Source organism: Entelurus aequoreus, linkage group LG16, assembly GCF_033978785.1.
Source record: "Entelurus aequoreus isolate RoL-2023_Sb linkage group LG16, RoL_Eaeq_v1.1, whole genome shotgun sequence".
NCBI lineage: Eukaryota > Metazoa > Chordata > Actinopteri > Syngnathiformes > Syngnathidae > Entelurus > Entelurus aequoreus.
Genome location: NC_084746.1, coordinates 31886039 through 31905892, shown reverse-complemented (window position 1 = coordinate 31905892; position 19854 = coordinate 31886039). Strand labels below are relative to the sequence as shown.

The window sequence follows — 19854 nt, the reverse complement described above, 5'->3', positions numbered from 1 at the left end:
CGGACCTCAGAGCGCGCGCAGGAGTGTAAATTTGGATGAGGTCCGAGATATAATGAGGTGCCAGTCCATGTAAAGCTTGAAAAGCAAACAGCAAGGTTTTAAAATCAATTCTAAAATGAACAGCGAGCCAGTGCAAAGTCTCGAGAATTGGGGTTATATGCTCGCGTTTCCTGGCCCCTTTTAAAAGTCGTGCTGCCGCGTTCTGGACTAACTGCAACCGGGAGAGAGCTTTTTGGCTGATGCCAGCATAAAGTGCAATGCAGTAGTCCAGGCGACTTGAAATAAAAGCATGCACGACTTGTTCAAAAAGGTTAAGATAAAAATGGTTTTACTTTTGCTAAAAGACGAAGATGATAAAAACACGATTTTAAAACGCCATTGACTTGTTTGTCAAGTTTAAAATCGCTGTCTATAGTGACGCCAACGCTGGTGACTTTGGGACGCACATCATTTTGCAATGGTCCCAAGTCAGTGAGGGCTGGACCAAAAACTAAAATTTCAGTTTTTCCCTCAATCATTATTAAAAAATTATGGGCTAACCAAGCCTTGACTTGCGCTGACCAATTGGAGAAGAGAGTGATGTCACGTGGCTTGGCGTATGGTGCATTTAAGTAAACTTGGAATTCTTACAGTCTTAACAGAAACCACACATACTTTAGGAACTGATTTTGGACCAACGAAAACAAACTACCGGTATGCTAAGTGTTAATAGAACCCCCATATAACGGTTTTGCAAGTGTTTTTTTTGACTTGTTGCTAACAGGAAGTGTCTAATTAATGACATTTGCCGTGAACTCCAAAAAGGGAGAAAAACAGACAGGAATGCTTCCGCCCACACGTGATAAACCTCTAAAGACCTTGGCAACTCATTAACATTCGTCAGGGTTTGTTTCCCTCTGCTGACGCCGAAGGTCACTGCCATGCGTTTGTGCCGTTCAAACAAACCCCATAAAAGTCACAGAAGCACAAAAAAAAGAAAGGAACGGCGTCAGATATCACTGCTTCATGGCCGAAGAATGCTAGGATGAAGTTATTCGGTTACGTCACTGACTGCAGACTGCCTTATCGACATAGACGTCCCTATCACGGCCTAAAACCGCTTGTTTGTTTCCCCACATCAATGCATTCCTCGCATGCCTCGCGATGGAAATCAGCTGGTTGCCTGAGAGAGGTCGTTGACCTTTCCCCCAGTACGAAGCGAGGGAGGGAGCAATTGGCAGGAGTTGTCATATTGTTTTCAACATGGCTGATGAAGTAAGGCAATATTTTTATCATCTGGAGGTCACAAGTTGAAATAAGATTAATGGGACTTCCTCTTTTGCTTGTTTCATAATGGATGTTCAACTTTACTCTCACTTTTGTCAATATGAAGCGTTATTGTTACTAGTCATATAAATTGTGCCTCGCACCACATTACAATTTCCAATGATCATAATATTCTCAGCAAACAGCTTTAGGACAGTAATGTAGTTTTTCTGAATTTACTATAGTACTCCACCAGTCCAGAAGTGAATCTTTTTGACACTTTGGGGTTACCATAGTTTGTTCCTGCTTAGGGTCTAGATGCGGCCGCAGACATTCGAGGTCACGTCCACAGGGGTCGCAACGTCGGAAGTGAACCGTGTTTTAAAGACATGCCCACAGTGGAGCTGACAAGGCGAGAGTGTACACTTGATTTGTAACGTGATGCAAGATGGCCAATACAACACACCATGTTTATTAATATTTCGTTTGTTGAATGTATTGATTTTTCGACTGATTATATGCAACCTTAACCCATTGTCAGCAGTATTTTATTTTATTTTTGATTTCCGTGTTACGTATTGTCTCTCCATCTTCACTTCTGTTGTCGTCATTAGGTGGACACACCTTAAGACTTAAAGTGGGCACGACTTAAAGAGTCTGCGCTCGCAGATTGATATACTTGCTTCATTTAGGCAAAGCTGAATCAGGTCAAACAAGTGCAAAATGGTGTATGTAACAATGAACAAGACACATTGTACTTGTTTTGTCACTTTGCGCATCAGTCTGTCCATTGACTTACACGCCTATTGTTCACATCATAGAACATAACTGCTGTCATAGACAGACACTCTGCCAATATGCTTGCTTCTAAACCAACTCTAAAATTATTGTATCATTTTTATCATGACTAATGTTTTTTTCTTCTGTTAAAATTTTACTTTGACATTTAAAAAAAAGAAATCAGAGAGTACTTTCGCAAGAGTCCTATGTAAAACTTGGGAGCAAATCCTAGCAGATTCCTAAAGAGTTATTTTTTATAGAGTATTTTTGACTTGTGTTTTTGCAGTAGGTTCTTCAAAACAGCAAAGTTTATCTTTCTTTGACTAGCATTTTTCCAGTAAGTCTTTAAAAATAGCAAATCACTCTTGTCATATAGAGGATCTTTACCCACCACTTTTGTTGACTTTATATGACAAGAGCCCTATGCTTTTTAAAGGACCTACTACAAAAGTGGTAGTCACAGATCCTCTATCTATACTATAGAGAAGATCCGATAGCGGATCAGTGGATACCACTTTTGCAGCCGATACTCTTGTCATTTAAAGAATCTTTGACTAACACTTTTGCAGTGGGTTCCTAAAAACAACAATTGGCTCTTGTCATATAAAGGATATTTGACTAGTGTTTTTGCAATATGTCCTTAAAAACAGAAGACTCTTGTCATATTAAAGATCTTTTGCTCGCACTTTTGCAGTAAGTCCTTAAAAAACAGCTGATGACTATGATCGTATAGAGGATCTTTGACCAGCGTTTCTGCAGTAGGTCTTTAAAACAGTGACTCACTCTTACCATATAGGGGATCTTTGACTAGCACTTTTGCATTAGGTCCTCAAAAACAGCAGATGGCTCTTGTCATATAGAGGATATTTGACTGGTGTTTTTTAAGTAAATCTTTAGAAACAGCAGTTCACTCTTGTCATATAAAGAATCTTCGACTAACACTTTTATAGTAGGTCCTTAAAAACCGCATATCGCTCTTGGCATATAGAAGATCTTTGACTAGCACTTTTGAAGTAGGTTCGTAGAAACCGAGTGCTTTTGTCACAAAGCATCTTTGACTGGCATTTTTGCAGTCAATTCCTTGAAAGTAAGAGATGGCTCCTTTAACATCAAAAATCTTTGACCAGTGTTTTGCATTAGGCGCTAAAAAACAGCAGGTCACTCTTGTCATACAGAGCATCTAGCACTTTTGCAGCACGTTGTTAAAAACAGTAGGTGACTTGTCATATAGAGGATCTTTGACCAGCGTTTTGCAGTAGGTCAATAAAAACAGCAGATGGCTTTGTCGTATAAAGCAGCTTTGACAAAGAGTTTTTGCAGTAGATCCATAAAAACAGCGGATCACTCCTATCATAGATGATCTTTGTCTAGCATTTTCCAGTAGGTAGGTCGACAACATTGCGCTTGTCTTTTAATTCATAACGTTATTACGGTATTTATGACTCTGTCAGCAATTTAAAAGCAGATGTGTGTAAAATAAGAATACTAAAGAACGCAGAAGTCCAACCATCACTCTTTAGCTTTGTGACATTTTCTTCTTGGAAGGAAACAAACAAATAGTGAACCACGCTTGTTGGAAATGGGACTAATGAGAGCTCTGCCTTCTGTGGCTTTGTGGGAATCTTTCAGAGCGCGTCGCCGCCTCCTCTGTTCCCACATCAAAGATGCTCCCTAGGGAGCCGAGCCTCAAACAAGCGATTGTGTGGTGTGACATTATCGGACATCTGAGATGTACGATGGGTGCAAGCATTCCAAGCAGCGCCCACCAACAACTTCCCCCGTCCTGCCTCTCTCAACCTGAAAGCAGTGTGACCGTGCACCACGCTCCGAGTCCTCCTGCCGGATGAAAGGGGACACCACTTTGATACTTTCTCCTCGCCCGACATGTTGAATTCTCCTTTAGATGTCGTTACACGCACGACTTGTTTGGCGAAACTCCCCAAATTACAGGGCCAAGTTGGGATTCCATCAAAGGCAAAGCGGCTCTTTTGTGAACTTTTCTCCAGGCGAGATCTCAGCGAATGCTTCCAAACAAATAGAAAATCTCTTGGTTACGGCGTGTCATAAACCCTCCCCGCCGCACGCCCACTTTGTCTCCGCGCTATACGACTGCATGTTTGGCCCGCCTGCAGTCTTTCCCTAGTTACACACGCTGTGATTTAACCACACAGTCCGGCCTAAAGCAGACGCTGATGTCATCCCTGGCACAGGAAGTGACTTTACACCGAGTTAGGCAATCGCTCCCTGAGAAGTTCAACTTCAACAATGGAACACTTGAATGCATCAGAGGGAGGAACCTCAGTGACTTCATGGCTTCTCTCTTTTCAGAGAACAATCAGCTGCCACACACGTTTCCCACATACTGTACAGTAGCGCTCTATTTCCAGCCTGTCCTGATTGCGGTTGTGTGGTCTTAAAGGCTCTTAAAGGGGTCACTGGGTGTCACCTTTAAGGCCTCAAGGCAGCGCGCCGCCTGTGTCACAGGAAATGAGCTGGGGGTTTGTCCCCTCGGAATGTCCTCGATTGAAGAGGAACTTGATCATGAGCGTTAACATTTGACCCCTGGTTGTTTTCCCGTGTGCTAATCAGAGCATCACGCCGCTTCCGTGAAGCCACAAAAGCGCATCATGGCGGCAGCTGATGTTCCTCTCAGGCATCCATTAGCGTATTTACCAGCAAAGAAACACTCATGCAAGCTTTATTCGGCAGCCGTGACTAAGTCCCCCTTTTCTATCATTCGCTTCGCCGGCGTCTTCTGCTGACCGTTTTAAACGAGGAGCCGACTTGTTTTATTAGGTTTGTCAGCGCCGGGCTAAGAGCTGAAGCCGCGTCGTTATTTATAGCGGCGCACCGTTCACTTCCTCCAGATGGACCTAAAGTGGACATCCGAGGATGAGGCAGACATCCGAGGAAGCCATTAATACAACAACTGTATGTAATCCTTCGTGTGATGGATCCTTTCCTTTGACTTCACACATTGCTTAAAAGTTAATGACGCAACGCAGTCTTGACAATTACACTATTATATATTTGGAGTAGAGTACAGCTTGTACAGCAATGTACAGTACAGGTCAAAAGTCTGGCCACGCCTTCTCCTCCATCAATGTGTTTTCTTTCTTTTCATGACTATTCACATTGTAGATTGTCACTGACGGCATCAAAACTATGAATGAACACATGTGGAGTTATGTACTTAACAAAAAAAGGTGAAATAACTGAAAATATGTTTTATATTCTAGTTTCTTCAAAGTAGCCACCCTTTGCTCTGATTACTGTTTTGCACACTCTTGGCATTCTCTCGATGAGCTTCAAGAGTTAGTCACCTGCAATGGTTTTCACTTCACAGGTGTGCCTTATCAGGGTTGATTAGTCGAATTTCTTGCTTCATCAATGGGGATGGGACCATCAGTTGTGTTGTGAATGAGAAGGTGTGTGCAAACTTTTGGCCTGTACTGTAGATTACTGAAAATTACTCAACACAGCAATTATTTACTGAATACCTACTTCAAAGTATAGCAAATTTCATTTTGAAAGTATTGTCATGTAATTTTGATCATATAAATTTGCTGGCGCATTTCAAAACACCCAAGTTTACCTTAAACATTACCACAAATTATGAAAACAAAGAAAAAATAACGTAGTCAAGATATAAGTAAAACATAGTCAATGGTTGCTAAAATGGGAGAGGACTCATTTTTGTGACATAATGTTTGCATATCTCTTTTTAGAGCACAATTATGATAAATACTTGGAAGTTTTACTTTTTCTTGTAAGAAAAATACTTAGAAATTCTACATTTTATGTCGAGAAAATAATTGTTGTATTACAATTTTTTTTTTAAAATTAATCACCACTATATTTATTGCTATTGATATCGTTTGTTTTTAAACAATTTTTGTTCAATACTTAATCTGAATTTGTTTATTTCGAACATGTAAAGAAAATGACACAATACAGCGTCACACAAAGTTCAACATAACAGAGTAGCAAGGAGCAGTGCTTATTTATCTTTATTTTATTTATTTGTAAAATGTATATCTTTATCTTTCACAACTATATATATATTTCATTTATTTATTGACTCATCACAGCTATTACTAAACTTTAAATACATAATGCAATCATTTTTTTGTTATTAATATACTGTAAATATGAAAGATATAACAAAAATAAAAGTATAATTATTTTATAATATAAAAACTAGGGCTGTCAAATGATCAGATCAATCACATTTTAGAGTTTGGATGAATCATAATTAACATGATTACTCACTTGCATAATTGAAATTAATTTTTAAAAAAAGTACACCAATGTAATTTTGTTGTCAGAATGTCATCCAGGAACATTTTTAAACATTTTACTTAAATGCATGTCATTTATTTGCACAAAACTTGTTAACAGTTTTATCTAAAGTTCTTTCATTTGCCAGCAAGCCCACTCTCCTCACTCATTTTGTACTGATGTATGCATTGATCTGATCACTGACCGTACAGCGATTAAGGTAAAAGAGCTTGTACGGTCAAAATAAATTGTATGATTATTCTAAGTGTGTTTATGATTAGTGTGAACATTTTTTGTGATTAATCACATGAGTTACTTTGTTAATTTTGACAGCCCTAATTGTAATACTTTCCTTAATTATCATTTTTTCTAAACAAAAATAACTGTTTTAAAATATATTTAAAAATAACTCTTACTTAGGCCGTGCTTCCCATCTTCACAAAGCGTCCAGTTGTTATTTGCGTCATTGTGCTCCAAACACCCACCATGTCAGCTGATTATTATTCCACCTTGAACCTGTGGGGGAGCACATGAGCAAAATCAATATTCGCTACTGTTGATTTAAGGCTGCAATTTGCAGGTTAAAATTCCCAAGTGGGTCAAGTTTTAAACAAAGAAAGCGCTACAGAGGTCGTGTGATTTATTGCCCGTGCATGCAGAAGCGAGTGGTAGTAAGTGACGAAGAGGAGGGAGAGCAAACACCCTAAACCACCCCCCCCCCACCCCCCACCCCCCTGTCCAATTCCCTAAGCCCCCAAATGTCACCTTGTAGTCAATTTCATGACAAAACAAAGAACAAAGTCAATCATAAAAAATACCTGTTTTTATTTTATTATTCTTCTTATCCACCTAGGTTATGTCTTCCTAAAATAACAATTTACATGTAGAGTTATAGTTGTCATTCCTCAGGGAGGACAACATGATAGTAGAGACAATGGGGGGGGGGTTGGGGGGGGGGAACATGTGGGTGATGTCGCCGTGTTCCAGCAGAGCGGATCACTCCCACGGGTGAGGAACGTTGTTGTACTGAATGTTTGGTAAACACGATACAACAATGCTGCTGACTGACATTTGAATATGGATGAGCCTTTGGGCTTACAGTTTAACCAACATGGAAAATCATCTTGCTGATGCTCACCTCTTTATGTTTTATGACCCACTTGGACTGACAAGGCTGAACACAGTTTAACATAACTCTATAATATACATTCTTTCTTATGCCACATGTGTGTAGCTGCCTTTTTACATCAACATAGTCAATACTGTAATTCAGTGGTTATCAAACGTTCTCACAAGTACCGCCTCAGAAAATACTTGGCTCTCCAAATAGCACGGTATAGGCGGTTGGTAGAGCGGCCGTGCCAGCAACTTCAGGGTTGCAGGTTCCATCCCCGCTTCCGCCATCCTAGTCACTGCCGTTGTGTCCTCAGGCAAGACACTTTACCCACCTGCTCCCAGTGCCACCCACACTGGTTTAAATGTAACTTAGATATTGGGTTTCACAATGTAAAGCGCTTTGAGTCACTTGAGAAAAGCGCTATATAAATGTAATTCACTTCACTTCACTTCACCATGATGGCAAACATTAAAACACAGTAGCATAGTAGGCCTACATATTCATTAAAAACCAGGCAGAGGTTTTATTGAACAAATATATTTAATATTTAGGCCACTGCAACGTTACACAGTTTGAACAGTTACACACGGTGTTGGAATATTTAATTAAGTGATTCTTTGGCGAACCACTAGATGGAGCCCAGGTACCACAGGTTTAGAACCACTTGTATAATTACTGGAGATTAAGAAAATCTTATATTTGTTATCTTGAAGACAGAAATGGTTACACTTTGTTGGGATTTGAATTAGGGCTTTCAAAAATAAGTTAACTTACGATTAATCACAAAAAATAATCGCATCGATCATATGCAGAATAATCCCACAATTTATTTTGACAGTACATGCTCCTTTAATGGTACTTTAGATTAAACTGTTACCAAATTTAAAAAAAATAAATGATGTGCATTCAAGTAATACATTTCAAAACACAATGAAATTGCATTTTTTGTTTAAATATGGCGCTCTTTTTTCAAGTTAATTTAAATCTAGCACACAAGTAATTTACTGAGATTAATCAAAATGTGTGAATAATCTGATTGAAGTTAAAATGTTTTGCTAAAAAAAAGGCAGAAAAATACATGAATCACAATACAATAATAATATTATGTTGTTAATTCAAAATAATTTTAATGAATAGTTCTAAATGTATTTTTTTGTTCAGTATTTAATGTAATTGTATTTTAGGTTGGGTTTTTTTAGCACCTGCCTTTATAAAAGATAGTATTGCTCAGTTTTAATTGACAAATAAATAAGTTGCAGTCATACTGAGAGTTGAAGGTTTTAGTTAAAAATGTGGTACTGGACAAGTGGACAGTATTATTGTTGTTATTAATGTGATATATGTAACTGTGCATCTTGCCATTACTGCACAGTTACAGAAGCTTGTTTTTTCCCCAAGTGTTTTTGTGCTGTCACACTCCAGATAAATAAAGGTATTATTACAAAAAATGGTGGCACTGCTGACCTATGGGAATAGGCCTGAAGAATAAGCACGGCGACAAACTCCTCTGTCAACTGATTTTTTTTTGGCGGCAAGTCGATGGATCTCACACCAGGGACTGGGATAGAAGTCAACCTTGCTGTTTGACGGAAGGTTACCAGAATCTCTTTGCTCCTATTGTGTCTGGAGGCTGTGTCTATAATGTACCTAATTATATGCGCCAGAATTAGTCCTCCATTTCAACATAGAGCACTAGAAGATCAGATTATGAAGGGAACATTCAACTGCGGGAAATATCTCTAAAATGTTGTCATATGGTTAACTTATTCATATACTTGTTGGACAGTTAAGAACGTGCCAGTGTATATTTTGAAGGGTGACAGTTTCTCCCTGGTACTAGCTGTGAGCATTGTTAGCATTTACTTTTGTTGAGATCTTACCATAACTAAAATAGGTAGCTGTTACGACTTATTGTACTGAGCACCCTGGCTACTCCTCCCTACATGCAGATCACACACTGTGCGTAAGGCCCCGCGATCAGTGGGGGGCTTCATTTCGCGAGAAAAAGCTCATGTAAAACTTTAATTAATGAACGACAAATAATTGCAAACCTATCTCGAGCCCTTTCCTGCTCCGCCAATAATAAATATACAAGGGCAAATTTCCCTAGACATTCCCACTGGTTCAGAGGCGCACCGCGTTAGTGCTGGTACTATAAGGCAGTCATACTTGTCACGATCAGGTTTGCGCTTGCTGCGCGGTTGTTCTTCCAAGATGCAAAAGATGGCTCCGGACGAAGACGTAAAGGTAGGATTGGATTTATTAACATAAATCACCCAACTACCAAAAACACAAACAACACAACAAAAAGGCAAGCGTACCTAAAACACATGCCGCTAATATTTAGCAGAAGCTATGGCATAGAACATGAACACTTACTTGGTCAGAATGTGACGTAAACAATGAAGCCAGGCCGACTGACTGGCAAAGGCAACTTAAATAATGCCTCTGATTAGTGCTCGGGAAGCAGGTGAGCGGGCGAGCACTAATCAGAGACAGGTGAACACAATAAGTCGCCAGGGTGACAAAAACAAACAAGGAAGCCTAAACGGGAACTAAAGAAGTCCAAAACTAACAGAACATTACTAAACAAAACATGATCCGGACGACGGATCATGACAATACTGTGTTCGATTCCCGGTCAGAGTTGTGTTTGGAAGGTTTGCAAATTTATGTTTTGATTAGGGATGTCCGATAATAGCTTTTTGCCGATATCCGATATTCCGATATTGTCCAACTCTTAATTACCGATACTGATATCAACCGATACCGATATCAACCGATACCGATATATACGGTCGTGGAATTAACACATTATTATGCCTAATTTGGACAACCAGGTATGGTGAAGATAAGGTCCTTTTTAAAAATTAAAAATAAATAAAAAATAAGATAAATAAATTAAGAACATTTTCTTGAATAAAAAAGAAAGTAAAACAATATTAAAACAGTTACATAGAAACTAGTAATTAATGAAAATGAGTAAAATTAACTGTTAAAGGTTAGTACTATTAGTGGACCAGCAGCACGCACAATCATGTGTGCTTACGGACTGTATCCCTTGCAGACTGTATTGATATATATTGATATATAATGTAGGAACCAGAATATTAATAACAGAAAGAAACAACCCTTTTGTGTGAATGAGTGTAAAGGGAGGGAGGTTTTTTTGGGTTGGTGTACTAATTGTAAGTGTATCTTGTGTTTTTTATGTTGATTTAATAAAAAAATGAAAAAATAAAAAAACCAATACCGATAATTAAAAAAAAACTTATTTATCGGCCGAAAATATCGGCAGGCCGATATTATCGGACATCTCTAGTTTTGATTATATTAAATTTGTTCAAATATATCATTAAACAATTTATTTCCCATTATTTAGTTTTAGTATAAAACATGCATCAAATTAATTTCAAGTTTTAATTAAATATTTGTATTATTATTTTGTTTAGGGCCCCAATTTAATGAAACAATGTTAATGTACTAGCTGTAACATTTTGAATGTCACACTGAGATTTAGCACTTCATCAACTCTATTAAAGCAAGAGATCTACCACAATGTATCCACACTGCTTGCTAGTACAGTATGTAAGCTGTCAGCAAGCTCGTCATTATCATTGTTAGCATTTCTGTTGAAAAAAACCATGCCGGTCTCAAATGCTGGGCCAGAGGTTAGCAACAAGGAGCAGGCCCATTCAAAATGTCCCTGGGAACTTTTCTTTTTCCATTGTTATTAGTAGCTGATTGGAATGTGAGAAAGGCTTGTAGAGTTACCAAATATGATAACTTACGCAATAAAGCTCATGTGTATCATGTTTCCTTAGTCTTAATCTTTTTGTTGTCGTTAAATAATGATTTTGCGGAAATTAATTGATTTTTGCTGTGTACGTGCTAAACTTCTAGCAGGTTTAATGGAAATTGATTAATAGGTTTTTGAGCAAGTGAAAATTATATTTTTTCATGTGTTTCACTATTATTTAACAAACCATATTTTCGGGACTATAAGCCGCTACTTTTTTCATGCGCTTTGAACCCTGCGGCCTATAAAATGGTGCTAAAATTTTTGCTAGCGGCCAAAACATTTTATAGTCAACACATTTTTTTTCAAAGAGCACTGTCAAAGACACTGAAAAGGTGTGTTATTATTTGTGCTATGGCGCCATCTTTTGGACGAGTTCGCTCACTGCAGGTGCTGCGGGTTGAAAATGCACTTCCTCTTTTGTTCTTTGAACTGGAAGTATTTGTCCGTATCGTTTGTGCTCGAAATAATTCTTCATTTATCACTGCAGGCAACGTTTTTAAGTTTTACAATATAACAAAAAAAAAATCATACTTACTAAACTGTCCCATGTGTGATGTTTGTAGGAGTGTTTTCATGCATATTTGTACATGCTATCGTAATGTAATCAAGCTAGCGTCATTAGCATTAGCGAATATGCTAACATGTTCACAAGTGTATTATTAACTTACAATGGCATTCTTATTGGTTTTTTTTGGTTTCATAAATTTACCAAAACCTCACTGTGGAAATATTGAGTCTGTTCAGCTGATTGGAGAGCTAGCTTCCGCAGCTCGTGGGTCCATGACGAGGAATTCTGTTTTTGTTTGACGAGGCGTTTTACTGCCGTGTTAAATGCACCATTTGGAAAGAAATGTGAAAAAAACCATTTGTTAAATCTTTCCTACTAGTGTATACTGTATCTGGTGCTTATAGTCCGGTGCAGCTAATTCACAAGTGTTCTGGCCCGCCACATCATTCTATGTGGCCCGCGAAAGCCTGGAAAAAATGGGTTTCAATAAAACACTTTATTTTTATTACTAAATGTATTCGTTGTTTCAATTTTGACAGAAAAAAAAAATGCATATTTTAAACTTTAATATTTTTTGATCATGCGAATTATATTATTATATACTGTATTGCAAAACTATTTTTGTGAGATAAAAACAAATAGTTAAATATCTGCTTGTCACCTTTATTTATGATTTTAAAGCAAGTTATACATTAAAAAAAATCTAATAATCAAATGCATATGCATTTCAATTAATCATGATTAATCACAGGTTATTACCCACATGCATAATGTAAATTAATTTAAAAAAAATCGGCCCTCTGAAAGCAGCCATTACTGTGATGTGGCCCTCAATGAAAATGAGTTTGACACGCCTGAGCTAATTAATGTTAAAATATTTTTTTCCTTCTAAACTTTGGTGGGTGGAGCTTAAATACAGATCAGCTCTATAGCCCGGAAAATACGGTAGTTGCTTATTATTAATAGCTGATTGACTGAACTAAAGGCGTCCATTGAACGCTCATTTGGCTTCCTAGCCCAATAAAGCACTGTGTGCATAACTGCACCAAAACATCTATTACAAAGGGCATAAATGTCTTGCAAGCATATTTCTCCTTTCACTCCCTCTTGACTCCTCCAATTTAGGCTTTGTGTTTGACTTGAATTAGCGGAGGAGAAGCTCATTAGGAAATCAAAGCAAGCTGACGATCGGCCTATGCAATATTTAAAGTTATGCGCTTAGGAAATAAATATACAGAGAATCTCCATCAGGGTCCTTTAATTACCGGCTGAACTTTAGCCTATTTCTCTCCGCACTGAAACGGCCTGCAATTACCCAGCGCACAACACACACTACTGTGTAATGTGTTGTGCACAAGATGACTCATTACCGTCCTGACACGGCCTCTGGTGGGAGGATGCCAGGCGGACCCGCAAGAGCCTAAAAAGGTCCGTCTGAGGAGGACGATGTGTCAACCCTCTAAAGGTCCTAAAATCATGTGAAAAACAAACGCGAGGCGGTGGGAAAAGCAAATGAAAGCCGAGGTAACCATGACGCTCGTCACTTAGCGGCACCTTCCGGTCAGCCGGAGAACGCCAACGTGGCAACCCTCAAAGCGTCTGCTGTGACCTTTTCAATAGGCGCCGATCCAAAAAGTAGATTTTTTTCTCCCCAGGTGCACACCTGCTGTCACAGGCAGATGGTTTGCTGGGGGCTAAAGATGAAGGGAAGGGTTACAGGCTCTATTGTAGGTGTGATAAATGCTGCTGTTTTCGTCCTTTAACGCCCACCCCCACCATCCTCCGATTGTGTGTGCCAGCTGCATATTAGGATTCTTCCAAGGCTCACATTTCCATAATGGAGGTCACTTCAAGAGGAAAGTTAGACGTAGGGGGCGGCAGTCTTGGGTCTCTTTATGGGCTTTCCTTGCCTCTATGCCTCCCAGCAGGCACAAGACATTGAAACAATGTTGAGAACTTGTTGAATTAGGTCCTGACGTTGAGCCACTCAAACTTAACGCTGGAACAACATGCTTTTTGACGACGTTTAATCAACGTTGGGTTCTTATGTTGATTTGACCATTTGACATACAAATACAACTGTTTTACAACGTTGTTTCGAAGTCACTTTTAAAGGACATGTACAGTACAGGCCAAACGTTTACAGACACACCTACTCATTTCAATGCGTTCTCTTTATTTTCATGACTATTTACATTGTAGATTGTCACTGAGGGCCTCAAAACTATGACACCTATGAAGTGAAAACTCTTTCACCTTTTGAAGCTCATCGAGAGAATGCCAAAAGTATGCAAAACAGTAATCAGAGCAAAGGGTGGCTATTTTGAAGAAACTAAAATACAAAACATGTTTTCAGTTATTTTACCTTATTTTGTTAAGTACATAACTCCACACATGTTCATTCAAAGTTTTGATGCCTTCAGTGACAATCTACAATGTAAATAGCCATGAAAATAAAGAAAACACATTGAATAAGAAGGTGTGTCCAAACTTTTGGCCTGTACTGTATGTATGTATGTATAATCAACTTTGTGTCAATGTATTGTGATTGCTGGGTTAGTAAGGTTGTAGTTTAACACTATGTAAAGTTGCTTGGTTGGACTTCAGCTTCACTCATTAAAAAAAAAAAAGCATCTAGTGGTTTAAATCATCCATCCATCCATCCATTTTAGTGGTTATCAAACTGTTTTTCACAAAGTACCACCTCAGAAAAAAACTTGACTCTCCATGTACCATCATAGTGACCAACATTAAAATACAGTAGTGTAGTAGTCCTTGGTATTCATTAAAACAGGGCAGAGGTTTTTATTTAGCAAGTATATTTAATATATTTGGCCTCTGTAGCATTACATAGTTTGAACAGTAACACTGTGTTTGAATATGTAATTAAGGGATACTTTGGTGTACCACTACAAGGGAGCCCGATACAAGATCTCTATGCTCTAAAATCGATTCTAAACTCAAACTATCGATGATTTTGATACTTTTCCATCAAAGGCCGCCTACTAAATGTCAAAGTATGCGGCGGGGCCATATTGATATTCTTTTGTTTAAAAAATGATAAAAACAAATATCATATCCTGTATATTTAAAGACAAAACTTTGTGTCAGCTTAGAATTTTTGGCAACTATAAGTATATTATTATTTAGAACATTTCAGCTTTTTTTAATTACATACAGATTTTTTTGATTTTTTCACATTTTTACTGTTGTTTTTCCCCCATGTAAGAGTAGAATAAAAACAATAATAATAATACTAATAATAAAAGTGTGTTAAAAATTCTGCCTGTACAAAAATAATAATTCTCAGTCACACATTTAAGTGTTTATTATGGTTGTTGTAATTTTTGAAATTAATTAATACGTTAATATTATCCATCCATCCATCCATTTTCTACCGCTTGTCCCTTTCGGGGTCGCGGGGGGTCATTGGAGCCTAGCTCAGCTGCATTCGGGCGGTAGGCGGGGTACACCCTGGACAAATCGCCACCTTATCGCAGCGTCAAAAGTTTTTTGTTTTTTTTCCCAAAATGATATTTTCTTATTTAAAAAAATGCCATAAACAGATATTATATATATTTAAAGACACCGCTTTGTGTGGTAGGTCACCAAGTATATCATTATTAATAATTGTTTAGTTCAGTTCAGTTTCAGTTTATTTCGAACATGCATACGATACAATGTAATGCATCACACAATTCCAGTTAATTAATTAGTAAACATTTTGAGCTTTTGTCTCATTACATTCCGATTTTTTGCTCTTTTTTCTTATATTTTAACAGTTGTTTTAGATAGATATGTTATTATTTACACACATGTAACTTTTTATTTTATTTTAGCAGACACATTGGGTATATTTGCAAAAAGTATCAGCGATACCAGCCTGAGTTTTACTCGGTATGGGGTCAGAAGGAAAATCAATAGTATCGTGTGGCACACTAACAGGAAACACAGTTTGAGAATCACTGATTTGAATCAGAGTTTATTCTCAACTGGGCGAGATGTGCAATCGCAAACGAGTCGAGATTTTTGAATGGCTCTGCTGTTAATTACCAAAGTGTGATAATAAAACAAGTATATCATGTCATCCACGTGACAGCACCTCCTCTTCCGATGGAGTTATGAGCAGCCATGCCCTGCTGAGCATCCATCAGCAGCCTCTTACCGTAATTGTCTGTCTTTTGTTTCCGATGGGAAGACGTCTGGGGGTCGCGTTGGGGACAAGATGACTGTGCTTTCATGGTCACATGATGGCTTCATGCCACACTGACATGTCTTTTTCCGAGCCTAAGTACGGGTGGGGAAGAGGTGCGTGTTTTGCCAAGCGAAATGTTCCCCTCAGCTGGAGGTCTGACTGGAGCAGCTTGTTCTCTAATTAATAACCGGATCCTGGAGAGGAACAGGGGGAGGGGGAAAGGAAGGGGGGCGGTGGGCGGTGTTAGCAATTTTCCAAAATAAAATGCGTCAAAAGACTTCAGTGTTAACCAAGGAAAAGCCGCGCGGTTTCACGAGCGACCAGTTTTTGGCACCCGAGGGCCCAAAAAGTGCAAAGAAACTGCTGAGCCTTCCTCCTGTATGCCACTAAGCACCCCAGCCCCCTTGCCTCACCGCCCAACAAGCCTCAGGAATGCCACGGGACAGGAAAAGACGGGGAGTGGGGGGGGACAGGAAATACTTTTGTCTTCTAAAAGCTCATGTTAATAATAGACATCTTTTTTATATTCTTTTGTACCATGAATGCGGCGCGGTAAATTTGTCACAACTATCTGTATGAATGCTGAGAACCGAGCATTCACACGATAGCTAACGCCTATTATGAAAATACTCAATTCTCAGTATTGATACTGAAGTAAAAATGAGAATGCATTCACATTAATGTTGCCGCATGCCAAGAATGTTCAAAATGTGAATGCTAAACTCTCAACTTTCATACTCATGGTTTTATGAAGTGAAAATGTTATTGCAATAATTCAGCTTTCTTATCATTATATGCCAAAAGTACTGAAAATCTACCGTTCACTATTGCTAACACCTAATACGGACATGCTCGACTCAGCATTTATACTACAAAACCCAAAACCAGTCAAGTTGGCACGTTGTGTAAATGGTAAATAAAAACAGAATACAATGATTTGCAAATCCTTTTCAACTCATATTCAATAGAATAGATTGCAAAGGCCATGTAACACAGTGGTAAAAATGCCCCTGTGCCAACTTTTTTGCAATGTGTTGCTGCCATTAAATTCTAAGTTAATGATTATTTGCAAAAAAAAAAACAAGTTTCTCAGTACGAACATTAAATATCTTGTCTTTGCAGTCTATTCAATTGAATATAGGTTGAAAGGGATTTGCAAATCTTGTATTCAGTTTGTATTTACAACTTACACAACGTGCCAACTTCACTGGTTTTGGGTTTTGTATACCATTGCAATATTTTGAAGTAAAAAAATGTGAATGCATTAAACTCTCAGCATTCATACTCATAGTATTGTAAAGTGGAAATGTTAGAGTATGCCAAAACTGTTGAGAGAAAGCATCACACTTTTGCTAATGATTCATATATAATGCATTGTTCTCAGCAGAGATACTAGTACAACGTTGTGAAGTAAAAAAAAAACATGAATGCTGACAGTCAAGCAAGTATTCTTACAAGTGTATGCCAAAATTGCTGAGATTCCACCATTCACTATTGCGAACACCTGATATGTAAATGCTTGTTTCTCGTCAATGTTGGAAATGTGAACGCTTAATATATACTGTACATCATACTCGCAATGTTGTAACGCAAAAACATTTGTAAAGAATGAAAATAGAACATTCACATCAATGCTATTTTGAGCCAACAATGCTAATGCTGGATTCTCAGCATTCCTACCCATTGTGTTGTAAACTAAAACATAGTAACAACATTCCTACCAATTCTGTTGTATGCCAAAAGTGTTGAGACTCAATCATTCTGTTGAAATTGTAATTGTACGGATGCTGACAACCAATTAGACTATTGCTTGTTGGCGTGTAAACATGTTAACATTAGCAAGCTGGATTTTTTGGGGGGGCTAATTTTGCAGATATACACCTCACAGTCATATTTTGGTACTTAACGTATGGTTATGGTTAGCAGGTTACGTTAGCATGCTAACTTAAGAAGGCTAGCTTTTTTAAGCTATTTTAAGAGTCATATATTTTGGCACTTTCCATGCTAACTGTTGGGATGCTAATGTTAGCGTGTAAACATGGTAATATTAGAAAGCTAGATTTTTTGGGCTAATTTTGCAGATATACACCGGAGTCATATTTTGGTACTGGATATTTGTGGTTAGCATGTTACGTTAGCAAGCTTAAAGTAAATGCTATTTTGAGTCATATTTTGGTACTTGACGCATGCTAACATTAACAAGCTAGCTTTTTTGACTAATTTTGCAGATATACACCTCATTCGTATATTTTGATTAATATATTTTGGTTCCCTGACGCATGCTTACGATTAACATGTTAACGTTAGCATTTTTAGCTTTTTTTTTTTTTAAAGGTATACGGGGCAGTATAGCTCGGTTGGTAGAGCGGCCGTGCCAGCAACTTGAGGGTTTCAGGTTCGATCCCCGCTTCCGCCATCCTAGTCGCTGCCGTTGTGTCCTTGGGCAAGACACCTTACCCACCTGCTCCCAGTGCCACCCACACTGGTTTAAAAATGTAACTTAGATATTGGGTTTCTCAATGTAAAGCACTTTGAGTCACTTGAGAAAAGCGCTATATAAATATAATTTACTTCACCTCAGAGTCACATATTTTAATACTTCACCCTTGCAGTGGGATACGCTGAACCACGGAGCTGTGGCCGGCTGCCTGCGCTGGAACAACGATTGCTATGATATGCTCTTATGCTCGGGGATAGCATTTCTCTGCATTTACATGTAGATTCTGAGAAAACTACTGGACGCAACCCACAACACATTAAAAGGGAATTTTCCAGTGGGAATTGTCACACTTGTTGTCAAATAGATGCTGCAAATTAGCCTAGCATCCTAGTATCGGTTGACGTCACCCCCCCCCCCCCCCAAAAGTCTGTTCCATTCCGGTTTAGCCGATGAAGGCGCAGTTTAGCAGCATGACTTCCTGTCCAGCTGTTGTTGCTGTCATTGCTTGTGAACAGACGTGTGTATTTCCACGCACACACACACTAAAACAGTCCACTGTAACGTTTGTGTATTTGTGCTCGAGGACCGTAATGCCACAAAAATGCACCATCTGTTACGTGTTGAGTGTTTTTGGGTGATCCCTGTGTTTGTTGGAGGGAAAGTAAAGCGTGTGTCCGCTGCCAGCACTCACACTGAATGTACACGTTCATATCCAAAAGCAGATTTGGTTTGGTATTTGTCACCAAGCTGATAATTACGATTTGTTTTTCTTCTACACGTTCTCCCACTGTGCTGTGTACGAGTGCGTGTGTGTGCGTGGACTTCTGGGAAAATATTTTGCTGCTGAATGTTTATTCACATGACGGTGGTGCACTTTGGCCCAGACTGAAGTCTGCTCATAACAACTTTGATGGACAGCCGTGTCACATTTATGCACACAATTTATGTTCCGAACTGAATTTGTTTGCCATCTCTGTAAGTAAAGTTTGGTTTCAGGGTATAAAGTTGGTCTAGTACAAAGGCGTCAAAGTCATTTTGACTAAGGGCCCACATCGCAGTTATGTTTGCCTCCACAGGGCCGCTTCTAACAGTGAATACTATTATTACACAATTTGTCTATGCATTTTATCGGTAGATTTTTTTTAAAGTAAAATGTAAAAAAAATATGGTAAGTTGCAATAATTTCACCTCAAAATTTAGTGTGTTACTGTAAATGGAAAAACAGTGCTGCTGTTTTTATGGTTAAAAAAAAGGTAGCTCATTTGCCAGAATTTTACTGTTAAATTGACATTAGTTTTTTTACTGTAAATAAAAAAAAATGCAATTTTACAGTGAAATTTTGGCAACTGAGCTGCCATTTAGTTAGTTTTTTCCGCAAATCAACAACTGTAGATTTTTCTGTGTATTACTAAAAATGCCAAAATTACATCAGTTTATTACAGTAAAAAGAAATTCTATTTTTTTCCATTTGAAAAATGCTGTAAAA

At 38.3% G+C, this 19854-nt stretch overlaps 2 protein-coding genes across 2 annotated transcripts in view; one reads left to right on the top strand and one right to left on the bottom strand.

Moving 5' to 3' along the window:
* LOC133630849 (laminin subunit alpha-3-like) overlaps nucleotides 1-19854 on the bottom strand; it is a 288676-nt gene that overhangs the window by 255226 nt on the left and 13596 nt on the right. The window contains exon 4 of the mRNA XM_062022652.1: nucleotides 6723-6822. The gene's annotated coding sequence lies outside the window, so the exon portion shown is untranslated. The remainder of the gene's footprint in view (nucleotides 1-6722; nucleotides 6823-19854) is intronic.
* Nucleotides 1-19854, top strand: part of bcl2b (BCL2 apoptosis regulator b) — a 54657-nt gene that overhangs the window by 30385 nt on the left and 4418 nt on the right. The gene's annotated exons all lie outside the window — the stretch shown is intronic.